Source organism: Pleurodeles waltl, chromosome 4_2 (assembly GCF_031143425.1).
Source record: "Pleurodeles waltl isolate 20211129_DDA chromosome 4_2, aPleWal1.hap1.20221129, whole genome shotgun sequence".
NCBI lineage: Eukaryota > Metazoa > Chordata > Amphibia > Caudata > Salamandridae > Pleurodeles > Pleurodeles waltl.
In genome coordinates, this window is record NC_090443.1 from 99960522 (window position 1) to 99981261 (window position 20740).

Sequence of the window (20740 nt, forward strand, 5' to 3'; positions counted from 1 at the left end):
TTGAATTAGCTCTCACTAATAAAATATATAAAGTGGCAGGATCATTGCATAGCTTTCAGCTGATCAGTGGTGAGTAGGAAACTGTTATATATCTTTAGATCTTGCTGTCAGTGTTATTGTTATTTATAAATGTGTATATACATCACCTTTGGCAGTCCAGATCCTTTTTTATGATTATTTATGGTATGGACCAATTGTTTTTGTTGATTTCTCTTGTTTGTTGATTGATCTCAGTCTTCCGTTGACTAAATATATCTTACATATGTTTGTACTAATCAAGTTCAATTTGAAACTATGTAATTTTTGAAAAACTTGAGATGTTTTGTTAAAACTATAAAATTTCTTTCTGGGACTTTAATTGTTTCATATATTTGAAAGTTTAAGTATTTATTTATAATATGTTACTGTCCACCTTCTATTATTGGTTTTCATAGATGTTGTCTGCATTCAAATTCAATTTGTTTTTTGTAAAATTGGGGGTGCATATCTTTCATAAAAATAATTTGTCTATGTAATGGAATTTCGGATTAAATTAGATAAATGGTTTTGTTACTTGAATTATTGCAAGTAATTTTCTAATATATTATTTGAAAGATTATATACGTTTAATGTAACTACACATTTATTAAATCATTTATTGTTTGTAAAAACATCATAATTGTCTATGTTTTTTGCAGCCTTGAAAAAGCTGTGAATCACATGTCGGCTGGCTGTGAAAATTATATGATGACAATTTCAAAAGAAAAATATTGTGAAGATGTGCTGAATTAAACCCTTGGGTGCCCAGGACATAACGGTTACGTCCTGCACCTGACCCTTGGGGGAAGCTGTAGTGCTTCCCCCGAGGGACTCCCTCCCCCCTCCCCTGGGCAGGGAAGGAAGGGGAATCGCTTTCCAAGGGGGGGCAGTAGCCACAGTGACGCCAGGGATTTTTGCTCTTTGTTTTTTGTTTTTTTTTGTGTGGGGGGGGCGGGCGGCCACTTGGACATGGTTCACCCCCCAAAGGGGGCGCAGCACTGACGTCATTAGAGGCCGCCGGACACGCTGGAAGCCATTTGCTTACAGTGGGTCCAAGAGGAAAGAGGAGAGTTTTTCCTCCGGCTGGTGGGGGGGGAGGATTCCTCTAAAAAAGGCATTGGGGGACTGGAAGGGATTATTTTTAGGCCGATCTGCCCCCTAGGGGGGCAGTAGCCACAGTGACGCCAGGGATTTTTGCTCTTTGTTTTTTTTTGTGTACGGGGTTGCCACTTGGACAAGGTTACCCCCCCCCACCCCCAAAGGGGGCACAGCACTGTTGTGTGTTTGTGTTTTGTGTGGGGGCCTGCTCCTTGGGCAAGGGTCCCCCCAAAGGGGGCACAATATTGAGGGCCATTTCTGCCCCCTTGGGGGCAGATCGGCCTATATTGGTAAGGCCCATACATCCCCAATGCGTGCAGAAGACACAAAGACACCAGGGATTTGATTTAGTTTTTTTTTTGTGGGGCGCGGCCCCTTGGGCAAGGGTCGCCCCCCCAAGAAGGGACAAAACTGTTGGCCATATCTGCCCCCAAGCGGGGCAGAAACCACTAGACACCAGGGAAAATATGTAAATGTTTGGTGGTGGGGTGATGTAAACTGGCAAAGTATTTGCATTTGTGATTATAACAGTTAATTTCTCCTTTTTGTTCTAGTTCAAAGCTTTTGCTTCCTTTGCTGTGACTCCTTGCGGTTTTGGCAGTGGTTGACCTGCAGTTTGCGAAATTGCATGTTTTAGGTAATTAAAAACAATTTACCTCAAAGGAGTATTGTTATGCATGAATGCATTTTTGTAAGTGGTGTTCTAAATGCAGGATTGTGTGTGAAATTGTCCTTTGGTTTGTGCACAATGATATTTGTTTTGTCTTATCTCTAATTTTCTTTTCTTTTTCAGTGATAGGAAACTTGTACCGGCACAGTTATCCTACAAAGAAAATTGTGGAAAATGTGATTTGTTTTTGCTATATTTGAGGTTTGCAGAGGAGTCTGGGTAAGAAAATGTTGGGGGATCCACGCAAGCCACACCTCCCTGGACTTCTCCGGGTGTCTAGTTTTAAAATATGTCTGGGTTTGGTAGGTTTCCCTAGATGACCTGGGTCCAAAAACGCAGGTACCCCCCGCAAATACAGGTAGTTTTGTAATAGATCACTTTGATGTGTCCACATTGTGTTTTGGGGCATTTCCTAACACAGGCACTGGGTCTACCAGCACAAGTGAGGTACCATTTTATCAGGAGACTTGTGGGAACACTGGGTAGAAGGAAGTTTGTGGCTCCCCTCAGATACCAGAACGTTCCATCATCGAAATGCGAGGAAAATGTGGTTTTTTTGCCAACCTTTGAGGTTTGCAAAGGATTCTGGGTAATAGGACCTGGTGAGATCCCCACAAGTCACCCCATCCTAGATTCCCCTAGGTCTCTAGTTTCCAGAAATATACAGGTTTGCTATGTTTCTCCAGGTGCCGGCTGAAATCCAAAGCTAGGCACTTTGCAAAAAACAGGTCAGTTTTCTTTGGGAAAATGCGATGTGTCCACATTTTGTTTTGGGGCATTTCCTGCTGCGGGCACTAGTCCTACCCACACAAGTGGGGTACCATTTTTATCGGGAGACTGGGGAAAATGCTGGGTAAAATGAAGTTCGTGGCTCTCCTCAGATTCCAGAACTTTCCATCACCGAAATGTGAGGAAAAAGTGTTTGTTTTGCCAAATTTTGAGGTTTGCAAAGGATTCTGGGTAATGAAACCTGATGAGAGCCCCACAAGTCACCCATCCTGGATACCCCTAGATATCTAGTTTCCAAAACTATACAGGTTTGCTAGGTTACCTTGGTGCCGGCTGAGCTAGAAGCCAAAATCCACAGCTAGTCACTTTGTAAAAAACATGTCAGTTTGCTTTGGGAAAATGTGATGTGTCCACGTTGTGTTTTGAGGCATTTTCTGTCACGGGCACTAGGCCTACCCACACAAGTGAGGTAGCATTTTTATCAGGGGACTTGGGGGAATGCTGGGTAGAAAGAAATCTGTGGCTTCCCTCAGATTCCTCAACTTTCTATCACCAAAATTAGAGGAAAAGGTGTTTTTTTGCCAAATTTTGAGGTTTACAAAGGATTCTGGGTAACAGAACCTGGTGCGACCCCACAAGTCACTCCATCCTGGCACCCCAAGGTATCTAGTTTTAAAAAATTGCACAGGTTTGGTAGGTTTCCCTAGGTGCCGGCTGAGCTGGAGGCCAAAATCCACAGCTAGGCACTTTCCAAAAAACACGTCAGATTTCAATGTAAAAATGTGATGTGTCCATGTTGCATTTCCTGTTGCGGGCATTAGGCCCCCCCACACATGTGAGGTACCATTTTTATTGGGAGACTTGGGGGAACACAGAATAGAAAAACAAGTGTTATTGCCCCTTGTCTTTCTCTACATTTTTTCCTTCCAAATGTAAGACAGTGTGTGAAAAAGACGTCTGTTTGAGAAATGCCCTGTAATTCACATGCTAGTATGGGGACCCTGGAATTCAGAGATGTGCAAAAAAATACTGCTTTTCAACACCTTATCTTGTGCCCATTTTGGAAATACAAAGGTTTCCATGATACCTATTTTTGACTCTTTATATATTACCAAATAAATTACTGTATACCCAGTATACAATGAAAGCCCATTTGCAAGGTGCAGCTCATTTATTGGCTCTGGGTACCTTGGGTTCTTGGTGAACCTACAAGCCTTTTATATCCCTGATACCAGAGGAGTCCAGTAGACATAATGGTATGTTGCTTTTGAAAATCTGACATCTGAGGAAAAAGCTACAGAGTAAAATGTGGAGAGAAATGGCTGTTTTTTCACCTCAATTTCAATATTGTTTATAATTCAGCTGTTATTTTCTGTATGAAAACGTTGTAGGGTCTACACAAATGACCCCTTGCTGAATTCAGAATTTTGTATACTTTTCAGAAATGTTTAGCTGTCTGGGATCCAGCATTGGTTTCACACCCATTTCTGTCAATAACTGGAAGGAGGCTAAAAGCACAAAAAATAGTAAAAATGGGGTATGTCCCAGTAAAATGCCAAAATTGTGCTGAAAGCTGGGAAGATGGTGATTTTAGCACCACAAACCTGTTGTTGATGCCATTTTCAGGAGGAAAAAACCACATTCTTTCTTCTGCAGCCCTTTTTTCCATTTTTTGTTTTTTAAACGAAATTTTAGTTGTATTTTAGCTAATTCCTTGATCTCCTCCAAGGGAACCCACAAACTCTAGGTACTTCTAGAATCCCTACGGTGTTGGAAAAATAGGACACAAATTTGGTGTGGGTAGTTTATGTGGACAAAAAAGTTATGAGGGCCTAAGCGCGAACAGCCCCAAATAGCCAAAAAAAGGCTTGGCACCTGAGGGGGAAAAGGCCTGGCAGGGAAGGGATTAAAAAAATATTTTTGGGTGCTTTCTCTACAAAATGGGTATACAAAAATGTTCTTTGTCATGGCATTACCTCAGAATTGTTTTTAATTGTATTGATCAATATGTCTGAAACATGTCAACGAACAGGGTACCTGGGTTCAAAAAAGCCAGAGGCATTCACTTTTTCTTCTTTTTACCCATATCAAGGGCATTCAAAATAAAAGGCTACCAGGGCATATTCAAGGTATTTTTAAGCATGTTTAAATCCTTGACCAACCAGAAATGTTGTATACCAGGATGAGACCCGACAATGGATCATGTCGCTAATAGTTAGGGTGAGCGTCCTTTCACACCATAGGTGAATACCTCATAACTGTAGTCTTGAACAACTCCACCATTCCTGTACTGTTATATCATTGAGCCGAGAGACTGCATCCACAAACCATTATCGCTTTTCTCATCCCTCATTTGGTAAAGTATGAGTGTGGGGACATGCCATGGCCCGTGAGAGGCAAAGCCTCTAGTGGTTTATTATACGCTTAACTCCCCCACCCCCAACTATTGTAATAAGTAGTTCTTCGCATCTGCTTACATTGTTTTCTCCTTGGGGTGTTTTCATGTGCATTCGTTTTTTACAAAGGTGCTTAACCAAAACCAGGATGCTAGAGTTTAAATCTATAGAGTAAGGTGATAACATTAAAGAGCCCTTCTATAAGGAGAGTTGTTACATCCTGTATAGTATTGTCACATTCAAGCTGTGAGGTAATAAATAGAGTTTTTTACGTCAATTTTACTGTACTATGGTAATAAACTCGAATGTGACATTTGCAATATAGTATTCAATACGTAATTGTGCATTTATTAGTACAGTTGCTCTAAATAAGGTACACATTTATTTTCACTGGCATAGCATTAATACATATATAAGCATTATACATATATATATATATATATATAATGTATACTGTTTATGCTATGCCAGCGAAAATAATTGTGGAACAATAACAAATTATTTAGAGCCAGTGCACTAATAAACACGTTACAAGTTTTTACTAAAGTGTTAAAGTCCAAATACATTGTTAATAGACAGTACAGTGTAACTTGCATTGCTTACTGGCTCAGACTCTACAATTTAGGAACTGTTAAAAGTGCATGCATACATATGAATGACATACTAGACATATGTTTTATTTAAAATAAATTCCAGTACACGCACCTGAACAATATTGCTGCTGCTTTAACCACCTGCAGAGGTGGTTTAACCTTGACATACTAGACTTATATATGGTATACTAGACGTATCTGTGTGATATACTACACTCTTTTATTTGAAATAAATCACAGTACTCGCATCTGAACAGTATTGCTGTTGCTTTAACCACCTAAAAAGATACGAGTCTCTGGCCATCTCCTAGCCCAGTAAATTTCTTTTTCATTAATCAGCAAGCCAGTGATGTAATCAAGGGAGAGGCCAGGCCATAAAACGGATTTGTACTGCCGGGGTGAACAGGCACTAGGCCTAATGTCGCCTGCTTTGTTTTGCGCTCATAAATCAGCGCCTTTATGGCGCTCCCCCATGTATATTACAATAAAAGGTTAAGTTATAAGCAGGGTCACCTCATCTCTCATGTTAATGGCCGACCCTTTAAGGGGGCTGGGACTATGTACAGGGCCTTGTCAGAATAAAGAATACCGGTGATAAAACTGTTTTACATCTCCTATATATTATTCCCTTCACCTACAAAGCCGTGTTTTATACTTGAATAAGAGAGCAGATTCTCAGAGCAGGGCTTCCTGGCGCAGACAGAGCTCCTCTGGACCCGGGATGCAGCGGTGTTTTTAGAATGAACCTGCGCCTTCCATTTCAACGAATCCGTCCTAGCACTACTTCCGCAACTCCTGTGTGTGCAGGGAATACAGAGAGACCCTATGTGACGAAAAACATAATATAGGGCCTGGAAGAAGAGAAGTATTAGTGAAGCGAGTCTTGGGACTGGTACTGGAACCTGGAAATTATATGGCGCATGGGTGCGTTATGGCTACCATCATGTTCTCAAAGGAAGCTTCTTCCTGGTTGGTTCTCGGTCACCTTCTCTTCGGTCCTAGACATCCTTCCCAAGGAAAGAAGCCTCCCTGCAGAGCAACTGCGAAAGTACTCAACTGCAGTGTCCATGTTAAAAAGTTGAATGTGCATAGTGATGTGTGCTTAGCAGAGGCGGATCCCTCGCTATGGTGAAGGAGCGTCGCCCCACCGGCTGTGCCAGAAGCAGAAAAATAAAACGATAGATTTCTATTGTTTTATTTTTCCGCTTCTGGCACAGCAGTACAGCGAGGGGCTGGGCTGTGGGAAGGGGGAGGAGGGAAGAGTGCACTAAGTGCGCAAGTGTGTTTGGCCGGCGATCTGAGGCTGGCCAAACACACATGCGCACTTAGGTTTCTCCAGCTGGCTATGTACACAGCCAGCCTGGAGAAACCGCAGACCCCAGGGCTGTGCTTGAGCAGCAGTCATTGACGCTCAGACCAATCCTGGTGCTGCTTTCATACAAGGTTTTGCATGAAAGCAGCACCAGGATTGCTGGGGAGCCCGTGATGGTGTCCCAGCTGTGAATGCTAGGACACCAGAAGAGGATTGAGGAGATATGTGGTGGCGACGGAAAGAGGTAAGTTCTTTTTTAAATTATTTTTTTGTCCCTCCCAGCCCCCCATCCACCTCTGCACCCTCGCCCCTCCCCTTCAGATTTGCGGCGGCATCCACTGGTGTATAGGGTGACTGGAGGCCCTGAATTTCCCCAACAATCCCAGTTTTCAAAGGACTGTCCCGGTGTCCTGATGGTTTTCCTTATTTTCCGTGGTTTTCCTTATTATCCATAAATGTCCAGGTTTTTGGGACAAAGATAAAGTCATTCTGCAAAGCAGAAATGATACTGCGATCTCCTTTCAAGACGAGCGTTTAAGGTGAGGGGGCGTAGGGGGCCATGTGGAGGTCCTGCCACAGATAATGTTATATAACTTAGCCTTGTAAATGTGTGTGACTATACATATATGGTTGCTAGGCCCAGTAGAAGGCGAGACGCCAAATAGCATCGTCTGCTATAATCTAATTTTTGTATCTTTGCACCCTTTACTTACAGCGCTTTTAATTGTCAAAATTAAATACACAATTGCGCAAGAAAAACGTCTGTGAACTAGTATCTGGATGCTTGGTGTAAGTTAATAGGTTCTCATTAGTTGGTTCCCTTACTTCTCCAGTTTGACTTTAATTGTAATATTATTGTCTTTTTACCAATTGTTTGAAAATGGTAGAATGTGTGCAGTTGCACCCGTCGCGATTTTCACTGTCTGCAAAGCAGACAGTGAAAATCCTGCTGGGGCACTGTTAGGGGGCCCCTGCACTGCCCATGCAGAAGAACCAGGTGGAATCAATTAGCATTTCCTTTTGAGAACTCTCCATAATATATTGCTGAGTTTTGGCGATTTTACACTTTGTGTATCTCCCATCAATTAGAGCAAGCTCTAGATAGCCACTAGCACTTTTTTCCTTGGTTTGCACTTTGGGGACCCACGTCATTAGGGAAGAGCTCACCTCGAAAAAGTATTGACATTTGCACTTTACGAGAGGTGAATAAAAACAGCAGAATCATTAGCATTCTTTTTGGTTGATAATCCGCAACATTGACAATAATGGGGTACTCTGACCTGGCCAGAGCTTTAACAGCCCCTGCCAAGACAGAGCAAACTCTCTGCTTCCAGCGGGCCAGAACTGTCAAAGTGCTTTTGTCCGCTGGAAGCAGATGTTTAATCTCTTTCTCTACTCGCAGAGATGTAAGCAGGGATAGAGATGAAATGTTTGCTGTTGCACACTGGAAGCTGCATATTTAGCAGCTTCTTGTGCGTAAAAGCAATGCTGGCTCCCGCAGGAGGTGGGGAGCCAGCTGTGACCGCAGGGGCCTTGAGACTCCCCCTGCAGTCCTGTTGCACACCAGTTGCCCTTTAGGGCATTCGGGACAGATGGCCGGGCCCCGGGGGATGGGGTCCCTAGAGTCGAGATCGTCCTGGGGAGGGGGGCTGTGCAACCTCCCTCCTCCATTTAATGAAGGCTGTGACCCAGGGGATGGGGTCCCCGGGCTGAGATCGGTCCGGGCAGGGGGGCCGCATAGCAACCCCTTCCTGGACGCTGCCCATTTACCCAAGGAGGTAACACTTAGTAACTAACAAGTTTTGTGCAGAACTGTGGACTCTTGTTGGATAAACAAGCAGGTGAGTTTCCGTTCATGCCATGATGCTCATTTCACAAAATTAAACCTCAACAGGAAGCACTTACAAATATAAGTGCAGCAGGTGCCACAGTTAAAGCTCCACTTCTGGAACAAATGATCCTAACTCATGGGCTTGGCAATGGCAAAGCAAATGTGTTTCCTCCACCATTCCATATTGAAGAACTATCTGAAATCCTTTGTAGAGGTGAGTGCATCTTTCATCAATTGGAGTGTAGTCTGTATGTAACTGTGATGAGTGGGTCCTTTCTTGTCCTCTCCTGGTGAGAGCAGAGCCCAAAGGTTATCCCTATAAATTGCTACAATTATGCAAATGTGCAAATCACCTGCAAGCTCCACCTGCTTGGCCCGCCCCATCCTCCATAGTAGTAGTATGCAGAGGTATTTTTCCCCTTTTGCCGGGATGATGGACAGCTTACCAAAGGACTCACCGAATTTAGTGGCGCGTTCTTGATGCCGAGGAATATGAGGATATCCTCACCAAACAAAGAAGCACTGATGTCAGATAGACCCGCTCAGAGACTCGTTCTCAAACACAGACCCACTCAGACAGTCACGCACCCACTGATAGACCGACTTAGACACTTATGCATCCACTCACAGACCCTCTCAGACATACATGCACACACTCACAGACCCACTTAGGCTCATGCACCCACTCACAGACCCACTCAGAAACTCATGCAGTCACTCACAGGCACACTGAGACTCATGTACCCACTCAAACACCTCCCCGGATACTCATGCACTAATTCACTGATTCACTTACACACTCATGCACCCACCCACAGACTAACTGAGACACTCACACACCCATTGACAGACCCAGTCAGACACTCTCACACTCACTCACAGACCTACTGAGACACTTATGCACTCACCCACACACTCACAGTGAAAGGTTAGAGGTCACAGTTAGGAAATAAAATTAAAAAAACTCTTAGAAATTTACTTAAAAAGCAAAGGTTACAGGGACACTATAGTAAGAAAATAACATTAAAAAACCTTAGAAATTCACTGAAAAAACCAAAGGTTACACGGATGTTGTAGTTAGGAAATAGAATTTAAAAAAAACTTAGAAATTCATTTCACTAATACAAACCCAGTGAAACTCAGCATTTATAATTGCCTGGGCTAACTATAACGTATGCCCCCGCAATACACTGCTTATGACCTCACATATTACATCACTCATGACATGGTCAGTGACATCACTGATGACATCCCAAATGACATAATTGATAACATCATCCACAGAGGCACTCGCACACCCACTCACACCCCTATACAACCTCGTATATACCCACTCACACAACCGCTCACATATCCATTCACAGACCCATACAATTACTCATACAACCACTCACCCATTCATAGAGCCACTCACACACCCACTCACTCAGTTAGGCACTCACACAACCACTCACTTATACAGCTACTCATACAACCAGTCACGTACCCATACAGCCACTCACAGAGCCACACACTCACCCAGACAGCTGATTACACACCCGCTTACCCACTTATACAGCCACTCACACACCCACACACTCACCCATACAGCCTCTCAACACAGCCACTCACTTACCCGTACAATCACTCACAGCCCCCCACAACCATTTACATACCCATTCACACATCCATACAAGCAATCACATGTCCGCTCACTCACCCATACATCCATTAACACAAACACTTACTCTACAATACTGCCACTCACACAGCAACTCGCTTAACCAAACAGCCACTGATTCACCCATAAAGCCTCTTGTACAGCCAGTCATTCACTCATACAGCCATTCAAAAGCCCGCTCTCTCACCCATACAGTCACTCACATGCCCACTCACCCACCCATACAGGCAATCACACAGCCACTCACTCTCCCATACAGCCACTGACACACCCACTCACTCACCAATATAGTCAGTCACACAGCCACTCACCCACACAGCTACTCACATACCTACTTATAAACCCATACAGGCACCCACACACCACCCTCCCACAGATGCACACAGTCACACAACTACTCACATAATATATGTTAGAAATAGTATCACTCAGTAGTAGTACAAAACTTTTGTAGTACGTTGGTATATATGCTTAACATTTAAAAACTTTTAGAAAACTCTCATATTACTGGATGATGTCATCAGTGATGTCATTTGAAATGTCACAAGTCATTGATCATGTAATGAGTGATGTAATATGTGAGGTCATAATCAGTGCATTGTAGGGACGTAAGTTATAGTGAGCTCAGGTGGCTATAACTGCTGAATTTCACTGGTTTGGTATGACATGATTGAAATGTGAACCTAACTATAACGTCCCTGTAACCTTTGCATATATATATATATATATATATGTATATTTTTTTTCTTCACTTCCAAAAACAAAGGTTACGAATGTTATAGTTAGGCTCACATTTTAAATGTACAAAACCATAGAAATGCAACTGTTATCGTTACAGTTATCTTAAATAACTAAGTAACTATGGGCCACATGTACGAAGCATTTTATACGTCGCAAACGGCTAATCTGGCCGTTTGCGACGTGCAAAATGCAATTTGGGATGTACAGACCCATTTTTGTGATTCTGTAATCTATTTAACGAATCGCAAAAAGGGTTTGATCCCTTCCTAATTGTGAGTCGCAGTCCCATGTATGATTGTTTTGTGACCTCGAATGCGGTCGCAAAACTATCGCAGTTAGCACCAGTTTCAAACTGGTGCTAACCCATGCGCAAACGGGAAGGGGTCCTTTGTGAATGGCAGCGAAAACATTTTTTCAGAGCAGGCAGTGGTCCATAGAGAAAACTGCTTTATTTAAAAGCAGACACAGACATGGTGGTCTGATGTCTCCAGCAGGCCACTATCCCTGTGAGGGCGGCCATTTCCAATGGGGTCGCAAATTGCTACCTACCTCATGAATATTCATGAGGTAGGTCATTTGCGACCCCTTTGCGAATCGCAAACAGTATCATTGACACTGTTGTACATAAGGTTTTGATACTCACAATTTGTGAGTCGCAAAACCTAAAGCTCGTACATGTGGCCCTCTAGAAACTGTCAAAATTAGAATCAATATGATTGATTAACCCCTTGGGATGATTAGAACTATTATTGTTATCCTAATAGAATTATTATTGTAACACAAGCTGATTAAATTGAGGTCTTGTGTTTTCAATATCCTAATGTTCCTATAAGTATCTTGATGATGTTTTTTTATTGGCACTCATTTATGGCTAGTACTAATATGGAACGAAGAAAATACTTTACAAAGATTTAAACAAGGTATGAATGACAAGATAATGTATATAAAGATGAAATATTAATAGGTTTTTCATGTTATGATCTTTGTGTGCTAAATTTGAAAACGTCAGATATGTAGTGTTACAAATTATGACAATGTTTCCTACTACGATTTACAATGAATTAAGCATTTCCTTGAGCACTTTTGTAATAGACAATTTTTACTTCTTTTTATTTGGTATTGGGTAAGATAAAACTGTATAAGGACTCACATTCATCAATGTGTGAAAGGCTCCTATTAGAACTGAAACACATTGGTGTTTTTGCCACCTATATCGGTGTAAAGCACTTTGGCAATTGATTACAAGTCTGGATTTGTTATGCATGTGCAGTAATATGTATGTATGTTTGTACCAGGGAGATCCTTTATTACCCGGACGTCAATACTGCGGTTAAAGGTGTCAATACACAACTCTTCTTCATCCTCTGGAAAATTCCTTCTGTCTTACAATCTTACCTCCTTAACCTTGTCATTGGATTGAACTTACAGGAAGGCTTGTTATGCGACATATACACTATTGTAATGTGCTGTATACAGGACTTCATAAGAATAAGATAGACTGAAAAAACTTCAAAACCAGATGGCCCAGACAGAGGTTTAATGGAGGTTTGACCATGCCAAACCACTCTATAAACATGCCATAGGCTCCCAGTGGAGACCAAAATCAAATTCAAGGTGCTCTGTATCGTCTATGGGACCTCTGTAATAAAAGCTGCACCCTTTCTTTGGCACAATATACCCACTAGGAATCTCTGATCACCATCCATCCCTTAATGCCAATTCAGTCGCCTGAAACATGGGGGTTGATCCCTTGTAGTCCGTGGTCCAAAACTCTGAACTTTCTAGGGCCCCATCCAGTGACGTAACAAAACTGGAAGGGGCCCTCTTCACAGAACATGGAGGCCCCCCCTCCATACTCAGTCAGGCCAAGTACTGTGCTGAGGGGGGCCCCTGGAGGCCCTCCCCCACACTGCGGGGACTGCGGGTGTTTGTTATGCTTGGGCCCCATCCCCGAGCACAACTTAACTGTTTGAGGAAACTTCCCAAAACAGAAATATGCATGAGTTATTTTGCTTGAACTTGGTCACCTTTGCCTCTGGAGAATATCTGATTGGAGTTAACTCCTCATACTGCTGGACTCTAACACCCACTATTTTTCTGTTTCTGCTCAGTTTTCCTTCATATTCTGTACATCACAGTACTTCAAAGTCATTTAAGATGTCACTCAAAGCTTTATAATACTCATACACTAATAAAGAGTACATAAGGGAATCAACATACCAGGGCTGTTTTTATCACGCTTTTGAGGCAAGGTGCTGACTTACAGATTACTATTTTAGACAAGGCTAGTTTACGATCTTTGGGTTGGCACAGTCACATCTAGGAGATGAAAAGTGCAGAGACTAGGTTCTGGAAAGGCATCTCATGATATTCACTCCCATTTGGGAAACATGAAGTAGTTTCAACATGTCTTTAGACATAGGAATCTAAGGGTCTGACTTAAAGTTTGGCAGGGGGGTTACTTCATCACAAACATGACTTATATCCTGTCCGCCACATTACAAGTTCCATGGACTATAATGGAATTGTAATACAGCAGCCGGGATATTTGTCACGTTTGAGACGGAATAACCCCTTCAGTGAAACTCTAAATGAGGCCCTTACTGTTTTTTAAGTATGTTTTGCAGAATTTGCATTTTAAGGGGCAAAAGGATTTAGCAGGCCTGTTGAATGCCATGAGTGCTGATTGCATAACTTAGCTCATTGAGTCATCATTGTGGGCATCTCTTTTGGTTAGTGCTAGAAAATGGAATGGAGAGCCCTTCTTTACATGGACTGCAGATTACATAAAGTTACATGGGTTTGTTCCACTGACATCCGATCTGGTAGCCACCTTAAAAAGGGCACAGTATTTTCCACAACTGGGCCTTCATGCTACAAATTAGTAGGTGAAGTTAGAGTGAGAGTCACACCCCTTTACTAATTTTACAACTCCTATTGGTGGTGTCCAGTTTTGTAGAGTACCTTTTGAATTGGCCTCTGCATGGCAGAGTTCCAACGGTTAATGTTCAATTTATTCTAGAACATTAAATGAGTAGCAACATTTCAAGGTGGCATCCTTTTTCTGGGTGAATGAATGGGATGAATCTGTGTTGGATAAAATCTAGTGTGTTTTGGAAGGAATAGGGATCAAATAAAAGCAGGACAAATCTGCCTTTCCCACAGGAGTAAATGTTGTGCTTGGCACATGAGTGGACCAATGAGGCTGAGTAGCCAAAGCAGGTCAGAGTACGTCCTTGAGTCTCTAAGGTGCAGAAAAGTAGTAAAGCACTTGCAACACTACAGACACACTCCACACTCGATACACACATGCAAAATGCAGAGTACGCCGGCACCTTATTAACACACATCCTCTGCTTCCTACCCAGAGTCCTTGCATGGGCTGTCCATGGGCAGCTAGCTTCATAAACTGTAGGTTGCATTTTATAGTCCAATTTTAACCCAGGTACAGTGGGCAAGGCACCATTAGGGAGGCCCACTCAGTAGCAGAGGTCTATATAACATAGGTCAAACAGCAAAACACTGGAAGTTTTGACAGGTTTGAACACATTTTCCTAAAAGTATCACACTCAAGAAACATGATAAACTCTGAAGGTTTCATGCCAAATGGTAAAATAGGCTGATCAGAATCTAAACGTGCAGATATATGACTACCAGAGTATCATCTGAACTTCTATTAACACAACTTAGACAAAGTAATGTGTTCAGACTCTGATATTGTCAAAGCTCTAAATGATGCAAGCTTTGTGGGAATTTCTGGTCTGGGAATGGACATCTACTGTTCGTGCTATGTCAAGGACTATGCCACAATTTGCACCCCGCTGAGAGCATAAGTCAGTGCAAGCATTGAACTGCACGCCAGAATGCAGGAAGGCATCCCAAACACTCAAGGTGTAAGTTGCAGAGCTTGAAGACATGGCTTATTTTGATCCAGTCCTCTACACAGAGGTTACCTTCGATATCAGGCCAATGGGCTTAGAAGTCACACCAGTTCAACATCACAGAGACGATGTTTGTCAGACAGTGTCCTCTGCCATCAGAAGCCTAACTGAAGATGTTCAGAGGGTATACTCTCATGCTGAAGGAGACCGCCTAGCTGTTGTCTGTGACTCTGAACATTATCCCTTGCTCATATATGGCAAACAGTTCACATATCATCATGTGCTAATGACAATATCAGCAATCCCAAAGCATAGATGTCTCCCAGGATTTAAAGACTGGGTACTTTTTACAGGAATACACATACATCATTGTGCCCTAGCCAGGCAAAAAGCAGATCCCAGTGGGCTACACATCCAAGACCTCTCCCACCAAAGAGTATCTCTATTTCGTAATGGAATAAGGAATACCACGACCAGTGTCTTCAGAATCGATTTCAGAAGCGTCCTTTGCAAACCCGACCATGACTGAAGAGAAAAAGAGTGTTGATATCCATCAGTGGCAATATGCAAGTAGCACCTTTCACCTACCTTGAGCTGACAGAGATGTCATAATTCATACAAGTCAGTGATAAGGTGTCTTTTGCAACCTGTGACATCTTGCTAAGGGGCATACATTGCCATCCCAAAAAAAGCTGCTAAAACAGGTCACTAATTTTACCAATGAAAGTTAATACGAAATTGTATATATCCACCAAAAGTGTCATGCGAGAACATATGTGGTTTGCAATGCTTCACAAAGACATAGAGGACACCATGTGAAAATATGATCAGTGTCAAGCAACAAGCCAAGTTGCCATGCCCACCACTGCAGATGACTATACGGCACACAGTGCATAGTGCAAAATAGGAATTGAATATTTTGTACAAATAAGTTCAGAAAAATATGATACAGTTGTGAATGATGAATACGGAAGTCTTCCCATGGTGAGACAACACTCATTTACAAGACTGGCCACTGTAATTACAGAACTCAATGATCTATTCCAAGACTGTGTAATTTAAGAAGTGGTGCAGAACAAAATGATCCCCACTCAGTAGAAGTGAATTCACAATGCGCAAACTGTGTGGCACACATCAGCTTCAGCCACCAAAGTATAAACCCACTATGGCGTTAGGCCAATGGAAAGGTGGAAACATTAATTTTCACCCTGAAAGAGACTGCACAACATTCCGAAGTATATCCCACACCAGTTCAACAAACACACTTTGCACAGTACCACACGTCAGGGGCAGACAATTGTCATGCTGGGATGAGAAGTGCACATCTAACTACTTAGCTGAAAGACAAGAGCTAACAAGCAAGATGACTTTGAAGGGGACAATAGAATAAGAGCTGTGCCACAGATATCAGCATAAGAATGCAAGATGAAGTTTGACGCAGAGACCTGTTGCAAAATACAACATAAAAGGAGATTGGGTGGAGTCAATAGCACAAAGCATGAAAGTAGATTATCAGTCTGTAAAAACGCTACTGCAGGTAACTAGCGAAAGAGATCTGTGATCCTGGCCCATGCTGGAGACTTTCAAATAACAACAATTGTAAAGCACTTCAAGACGTACAAACAATTCGCTTTCTATAGGTGGTCAGACCCATTGGGTGCATTTGCGTCAAAAGAAGAAGTGGATTACCCAATAATGACTAATTTGGAGGTCACAGAACAACCATCAGAACCTTAACTGCAATTGAGGACGAGATCAAAGAAGTCAATGTGTCTCAATGAACAGATCTACATGACACAAAGTTGAATAGAAGGGGTAAACAGTTTTCTGTAAGCGAGGTGAGATGCAGAGTACTTATGATAGCAAAGGTGGCAACAGTGGCCTTAGGATAACCAACTTGCTCCTTTGCAGTAGGAGGACACAGGGTTTGTTGAGACAGAGTAAGACTGAAGCAGCAGCATAGGTGGTGACAAACTCCTCCAGAAAGAGAACACATACTAGAGTGGTAACTAGAAATAAAGGCCCTCATTCCAACCCTGGCGGTCATAGACCGCCAGGGTGGCTGTCCACGGAAGCACCGCCAACAGGCTGGCGGTGCTTCATGTGGTATTCTGACCGCGGCTGTAAAGCCGCGGTCGCCCAGCCGGGTCCGGCGGTTTCCCGCCGGATTAGCCCCGGCTGGGAGAATCCTCCATGGCGGCGCTGCTTCCCGCCAGCCTGTTTCTGGCGGTTTTCACTGCCAGAAACAGGATGGCGGGAACGGATGTCCTGGGGCCCCGGGGGCCCCGGGGGCCCCTGCACTGCCCATGCCCAATGGCATGGGCAGTGCAGGGGCCCCCTAACAGGGCCCCACCATGATTTTCACTGTCTGCATGGCAGACAGTGAAAATCGCGATGGGTGAAACTGCACCCGTCGCACCCCTGCAACACCGCCGGCTCCATTCGGAGCCGGCTTCTGTGTTGCAGGGCCTTTCCCGCTGGGCCAGCGGGCGCTCTCTTGGCGGGCGCCCGCCGGCCCAGCGGGAAAGTCTGAATGGCCCCCGCGGTCTTTTGACTGCGGAGCGGTCATTTGGCGGCGTAAGTTTGGCGGGCGGCGACCGCCGCCCGCCAAACTTAGAATGACCCCCAAAGTCTTGTCTCCCAACTTACTGTACTCAGTGACTGTCAGTGAACAATTATCTGAGGGGGCTAGCAACCAGGGGAATTTAAAGGTTTTCAATTGAGTAAACTGGGTGGAATTTTATCATATTGCCATATCCGGAAAATGTAGTATTGACCTGGCACTCATTGAACAAAGTTTTGCTCTCCAGATTTAGATCAAACACCTAAAAGAAAGAACACCTGCAGAGCATTGGTGGCGACTGTGTAATTGTTCACGAGTGAAGCGTGGTCATTTTATTAATTATTTATTGAAAGGTTTTCAGCAGCATGTACTTTGATAAAGGGCCATCAGAGTGCTTTACAATAAACACAGTGATAGAAGAGCTACAGCTGTGATGAACATTTTCAGAGTCCCTGGAAAAATATGCTCTCTGTATGGGAGGGTCCTTCTCCCATAGCATGAATGCATTTCATTTTCTAAGACCATTTGTAGCAGTCTGGCATCACCTTGTGGCCATTTTTTGCAATGCACTAAGGCACTTTGCTGTATCCTGAATAAATTATTGCTCCACACGCCGTAAGGTTCAGGTAAAGTGGTTTATTCTTCAGATACACAAGATAGCTCCTTCTCGGAAGAAGAAGCCTGGGCTAACTGCCACACCTAAAATATTGGCAGGTTCTTGGCATATTCTCCACTTCACATTACACCCTGGGATTCCATGCCAAGATTCCATGGGGTGCCACGAGGGTACCACACATTCCCTTCCGTTAAACAAGCCAACGACATTTACAGAACAACAAACTTAAATTGTTTTCCAATCTTACTCAACATATATACATTTGTATGTGCAGGTTCTGCAACTACTAATTTATGATTATGATTATCACCATGCTGGCCAGAATGTGATATCACATATTCTTTCTTCAATATAGGGAAACATCTTGTCAACATTGTGAACCTCTTGTTCCCATGTTCCTTTTCAATATTAGATGTTCCTTCTTCAGGCACAGCCCTCTTTATTATTACACTTTATTTAGGCACATCTTCTTTGGGCCATAAACATTTTTGCACTTTACTAGTACTCCACACATTTAGATCAGATAATCCCACAACTGTATTTCCTACCCTAACCATTTTCATGGGATCAGAAAATGTGGATTCCCCAACTTTAACATATCTTCCTTCTTTCACACGGACCCAATCTCCTTCCTTGGGAACTGTGTCAACTCTCTGACTTTCTGGATTGACAGTTACTTCATTTCGTTAATTGGTACTACTATATTTTTACATTTACCTTTAACATTGTCAATCGCATCCATCATCCACATCTGTTTCATATTACAACTTGCTGCTCTGCATCTTCCCAAATGGGAATTTCTCACCCAAATCTCTTGGATTATTGCGAAAACACCAAAGCAATTCTCTGATTGTTTGATAACAATCTTTCCCACAAGCTACTGCCAATGGCAAACCTTATTTTAATACCTTTATCCACCTTTCAACAGATGTGCAGATATGTTCAATTCCATGCTTTAATAAAAAGGATTTCATTTCTTCAGACGTGAATTGTATGCTGCCACCTGTCACAATATTCTTGGGGAAACCTTATTTTTCAAAAATGTATTTCAAAAATAAAATCACATTTTTAGATGTAACTTGATTGATGATTTTCACCTCAGGCTAAGGAGACAACTGGTCAATTAAAACAATACAAAGTACTTGGCTTTTGGCTAAACACACTGGACTTGCAATATCTAAAAATACTCTCTCCCTCACTCTACAGGTCCTTGATATGGGTCCTTTCAAATATTTGACTACCTTCTGGGACTTATCACTTGTTTCACATTCAATACAAGATCTCACCTTCTCCTCAACTTCCCTATCCTTACTGGGCCACAAAAAATCACATCTGATTCTTCTTTTCATAATGCTCATCCCAGGATGTCCCTGAGGAGCCATTTCTAAAATGTTGTGTCTGAAACTCTTTGGTACAACTACCTGTCCACCTCGTAACAATATGCAATTTTGTTTAGATAACTCTTGTTCAACATGAAAATATGATAATAAAGTTTCCTCCACGGTATTTTGTCTTGGCCAACTCGACTTAATGTACTTTAAAACTATTTGTATTTCTGTATCACCTGCAATTGCTTCTTTCCATTGATCTTCTGCAATGCCTCCCTCAGAAATTTCACATATCAGTTCCACAGTTTCTGTATCAGAATCTATACTCTACAAATTTTCACTACATAACAGAGGTAGTCCCGACAATCTGCTAATACATTACGAGCACCAGGGATATACTTCACGTAGAAATGGAAATCCTTCAGCTTACACTGCCATCTCGCCACTCTGAACTCTGAGTGTTGGTCTCCGACAACCTTTAGCGGTGACAAGTCCATCAAAGGATGATGGTCTGTTCTTATTTTAAATTCTATACCATAAACATACTTCCTGAAATATTCAATTCACCCACCAACATGCCAATGTCTTCTTTTCCAATGCAGAATATTTTATTTTTGCCCCTCTCAATGGCCTTGATGCAAAGGCAATCACTCTTCCATTATGTTCCCGCATTAATACTGCACCCAATAGTACATTACTACCATCAGTCGTTTTTATCAATTTACACTTAGTATCAAATGATGACAATGAAGGTGCTCTTGCAATACAATTTTTTTATTTGTTGAACTCACATTTACAATTGTCTGCCACACAAATGTCTAGTTGTTTTTCATTAACTCTCTCATATGCATTGTTTTATTAGAAAAATTGGGAATAATCTTGGCATAGTATTCTGCCAAACCTATAAATGACTTTAGATGGTCCTTGTCTTGTTGTCTAGGTGCTCCTTCAATACGGTTTACCAAGCTTTTCCTGTGAGCAATTCCATGTTTAGCAATGTTATGACCTAAATAATTACTGATTTCATTTCAAATTTACACCTTTCTTTAGTTAAGGTCAACCCACTATTCTCCAGAATAGCCAGTACTTTTGCCAAGGTTTCTGCATTTTATTTTTTACTTTACCCACTTTAAAATGTTGTCTTCAAAATATATCACATTTCTTATATCCTTTAACAATTTGCGCATCATTCTCTGAATACAGCTGACACCGAAATTGAACAAAACAGCTGTCTTTTGAACTGATAAACTCCTTCAGGTGTGATGCATTGATGGTATGCGTTAGAAAGATCTAGAATGGTAAAC